Raw genomic sequence first — 4953 nt, 5'->3', positions numbered from 1 at the left:
TGTTTCTCAGTCTGTCATAAGCAGGCTATGGTCCAGATACCGTGATACACAATCTGTACAGGACAGACCACGCCCAGGTCGACCAAGGGCGACAACTCAAGCCCAGGATCGATTTATCCGTACCTTGGCCTTGAGAAATCGTGTCATCACAGCAAATCAGATCAGCGCTCGTCTTCAAACAGACACTGGTGTGAGAGTGAGTACCCAGACGATTCTGAATCGACTGCATAGGGGTCACCTTCGCGCCCGACGTCCTCGCGTGATCCCTTGTTTGAGAGATCATCACATTCAGGCAAGACGTCGTTGGTGTAGGGATCGTCAACACTGGGATAATCGACGCTGGAGCAATGTGATGTTTTCAGATGAGTCAAGGTTCACTGTTGATTTTTTGGACAGACGTAGGAGGGTGTGGCGTCGTCGAAACGAGCGCTTCCAAGACGTTAACGTCATCAGACATGATCGATTTGGGGGTGGTTCTGTTAAGGTGTGGGGAGGCATCACTGTTGCTGGAAGAACGGCTTTACATGTTGTTGCAGGGCGTGTTACAGGCCAGTACTACCGGGACAACATCTTGGCAGTCCATGTTGTGCCGTTCGCACAGGATGACAACGCAAGATGCCATAGGGCCAGGATCGTTACAGGTTACCTCCAACAACAGAACATCACCACATTACCTTGGCCAGCACTGAGTCCCGACCTCTCCCCCATCGAGCATGTCTGGGACATGCTTGGACAGAGGTTACGTCAACGTCAACAACGTCCTGTCAATGTCCAAGAACTTGCTGCTGCGTTGCAACAGGAATGGGACAATCTGGACCAAAATGACCTTAGACGTCTCATTAGGAGTATGCCACGTCGGACCAATGCTTGTTTGGCAAACAGAGGAGGATTTACCCGTTACTGACTTGGTTGTGATGCTGTGGTAACTTTGCTGTTTGACCCCGGGTATCATTTTACCCTTATAATGGTCAGTCTGTGCCTTACTTAGTCTAACGATCATTTGGAATAAATCGATGAATGTGAACTTCATTTCATTTTGTCATTTGTTTCTTCGTCAGTTTCATTAGGTGACTTTAATAACACTTAAAAATCAAATATCCCCTACTTTTTTTGAATAGTATAGTTCCTTAATTTATTAAACCTTATCAAGGTCCTTATTTACAAATACTGGAGACAACCAAATTATATCATGGTTCTTTTTATACATAGAGGCAGGCTCGTAGCGAGACATTCTGCGGAGGGGCAGCGAACCTTTTTGAAAATTGGACGGCCGCTAACGCGTTTTCCAGCCCAGAAATCGATACTCCACCAGTGGTTCTCAACCTTTTTTTTGCCAACGGCACACCTTGGAACACATGAAAAAGTAGCGGCACACCTGGCTAAATATATATGAAAAATATCTGAATTTTGCAAAATAAAACATGGTAAGTCAGACGGCATACAGCCGTAGACAGAGACTGGTCTTAGCCACAAAGAATGACTCAAACTAAATGAAGAAAATTTATCAGAAGACACCAATGAATGCTCAATTGGGATCACGTGTTTTTTCACATTTTCTTCGTGTGCCGTTCAAAATTTCGCGGCACACTTAGGCAGATCTCGCGGCACAAACCGTAGGTATTGTAGAACGGGGGGGGGGGGGGTTGCACAAACACCATATCTATATATCGTTTCGTTGGAGGCGGGGCAGTTCTCTCCGAAAGATATGGGCTTGCGTGGACCATGCTAGGGTCGATCTGATGCATTTATGAGCCACGTTATTGGAAATTGTTAAGCAATATGATTATTGCTGATCAGAATTGGCCAATAGCGTCGACAAAGGCACTGAAAACCACAGTTTTTTTTTTACAATTTGAGACTGGGGCGCAAAGACTCTTAACCCAAAACGCAAAGCGTGTCAATGCACCCTAATCACTTAGCTCCTTATAACAAAGATTTAATCATAATTTATTCACCTGTGGTATAATTGCGAATTATTGTGTAGGTTATAAACTTATTGGTACTGTACCCGGAGGTGTTTATACAGCTTTATATAGTAATAAGGTCATACAAGATCCATATTATAGAGATAATGATGGTAAATATAGATGGATTGGGCTTGATGATTGGACATACTCCAGATCGTTTCAATGTAAGTATATTCCCATTTATGTAATAAAACCATGATATTGTGAACGGCTACTATATTACGAAATACTAAAATCAGTCTGATGGATAATCAAAAAACACACTTTTATAAATACATTACAGACAATAATAAAGATTAAAATGTGTGCTATGTATTACGGGTATTTATCCATTAGTTTAAACTGTATTTGCCTTTATTTGTCTTTTAGTAAGTGCAGATTCCATAAAAAAGAACAATATAGTACTAGTAGCAGAAGGACTTGATACATTTTCTACCATCAGTATCAATGGAAAACAAATTGGTACATCAGAAAATATGTATGTTAGATATACATATGATATCAAAAACAGTGTCATGGTATGCATAGGATTATATCTACAGTTTTGACCTTCATTATTCTTAAAATAATTTAGTTGCTTGGCTTTTTAATTATTTGGACCCCATGGACGAGCAGAGAATTTAAAACAAAGGATTTTTATTCACCGTTAAATTTTGATTCTATATTTGCCACCCCGTCCTACCCAGATAGTGGGTAAAACGATTTAGGCATCTGTTTAGAGTTACTTGTTCATTTCGCACGGCTACATACATGCAAGGTATTGTCCCTTTCATCAAGAAAATACGTATACTTGATTGTGCATTGTATCATATTCGGCCATAGAACAATTCTGTCCCTATACCCCTGTTCCCTAACTTCAGTATTAAGTATACAACTTTTGTTTTTTGAACAATGTGTTCGTTTCTGCCGTAATTGATTGTTTGTAATCCTATTGCAATCTTTGCGACCATGTCCATAAATGGTTAATTCTGTTGCATAAGAAAACAATTCCAAATGGCATTTGCTCCATTCATGTTTAGGTGTAAATTATTATTTATATGTTATCATAACAAAATGCAGTACTTTTATAGGCTGGAAACAATACCATAACAATTGCTTTTCGTTCTGCCGTAAACGAAGCTGCATTATTAGCCAACCAATCCTCTTATAACATCCCACCTGATTGTAAAGATCCAGCCCAACATGGCGAATGCCATGTTCAATTTATACGTAAAGCTCAGTGTTCATTCAGCTGGGATTGGGGACCATCATTTCCTGTTCAAGGTATCTGGTAAGATTTATTTTCATGCCAATAGCAGTAGCACAATAATTTGATAATATTCATTTCATCAACCCCCTTTGTCTGCCATTTATATATTATTAAGCATCAGCTGAGAAAACAAATTCTAATTCGTTAAAGACTATGGCAAAACTGATTCTCCATCAAAACCGTGAGACTAGGCAATGCTGACGACAGTGCAACGCACCAAGATCGTACATGCAAAGCTTTGTCTGCGCTCTTTTTCCTAAGATGACTGTGGCCAAATACTGTATTCCCCACGAAAGGTGAAGGAATCGGTTTGGAAAAGCAGGAATCTGGACCAGAGGGTAATTAAATGCCAGCTTCTTCCAGATTATCACCAGGGGGTACTTTTATCCTTGTGTAGAGCAAAGCGTTGCTGAAATATAAGGGACTGACAAAGAGCCAAATTAATCCATTGATCACATGAGTGCAGGTTGGGTTCTGTTGTGTGCCCCAGGGTTTGAGGGCTGTGGAGGCATCAAATTACAGGTTATTGTCTAGGATCTCAAATGGTTTGAGGTCGATTATATAAAGACTTCAAGATGAACAAGGCACCAATTGTCCCTCCAGCTTATTAGGTGACTTACTGAAGGGACGAGAAGAAGGAATTTAGTTTAGATCTCTGGGCTTAAAATGGCATTTGTCTTTATCAGTGGTCATGTTCAAGGTTAATCAGGACGCTGCAATGTCGTACCCGACCTGGATACGCCCCAGTTTAAATGGCAGCAATGATTCATAAATCATAGTTCAATATGCTTAGTACTTGACGCTTTTCTTTGTGTAGATCTGTTATAGACAGAAAATTGTACGGTTCGAGAGTCTCATAGTTGAGCAGACCGAAGCAATATTCTCATTTGTTTTCTTTCTCTTTTTCTCTTTTTGATTTTTAGGCAGAGAATTTATATACAGGCTTTTGATACAACTGTTATAAGGGAATTTTCTGGCTTAACAAAACTAGGTAAGACATAATTATTGTACTAGAAGTTCAAACTGCTGTTAAATACTGAAAAATATACCAAGAAATATTATTCTACAAACACACGACAAGTTTACCAACCTGGAACTGGAATGAAACTCTTAAAAATCGAAACCGTTGAAATGTTTTAACTCGGTCGTTTATTTTATTTTAGCTAGTGATAATACATGGAGTGTAGATGTTGAAGTACATTTTGATGTAAGAACTGGAAGTACAACAGGAAAACTAGAAACACAACTTGTAGGAACACCTGTTTCTTTTACACAACTGATTACATTAAACTCTGCTAATAGCAGTGTTCGGTATACTCTGAATATACCAAAGGTAATAATTAAGACAATTTTAAAGAACCCATGCCAGTTAGAATTCAAAACGAAATGGGGTTTTAACGATCTACTATTCAGAAACAACCGAAATAAGGAATTCGAAAAATGAGTAAGTCGTATGCGACACTGTCTTGGCAAAATGTCTCTCATAGCACATTGCATGGCATGTCATTTTCTTTGGCCCGAATGGAGCAGAAAAGTAAAACATTAAACCCTATTTCTTTTCATTTTAATCCGTGTTAATTTCTTGATGTTGTATTAACTTCCAAACGCGTCCTTTTTCAATTGACGATTTACCTCACGTGTAGTCCGACCAGGTGTTGATTTGTGCAAAAGACTTGCATTCAGCAAACTTTGTCAGTTTAAGTAAAAGTTTCGTAAAATACTACAAATGAGGACGGC

The 4953-nt window shown here is 39.4% G+C and overlaps 1 long non-coding RNA gene across 1 annotated transcript; it reads left to right on the top strand.

Moving 5' to 3' along the window:
- The first annotated feature begins 3094 nt into the window (after positions 1-3094).
- LOC126820795 (uncharacterized) lies at positions 3095-4513 on the top strand. Its single transcript, XR_007680140.2, has 3 exons — positions 3095-3237; positions 4140-4207; positions 4380-4513. It is a non-coding gene; the product is annotated as an uncharacterized LOC126820795 (long non-coding RNA).
- The last annotated feature ends 440 nt before the right edge of the window (positions 4514-4953 follow it).

Source organism: Patella vulgata, chromosome 5, assembly GCF_932274485.2.
Source record: "Patella vulgata chromosome 5, xgPatVulg1.2, whole genome shotgun sequence".
Taxonomy (NCBI): Eukaryota; Metazoa; Mollusca; class Gastropoda; family Patellidae; genus Patella; species Patella vulgata.
Note: the sequence above shows the minus strand (reverse complement) of the source record. Positions and strands in the feature narration are given on the sequence as shown.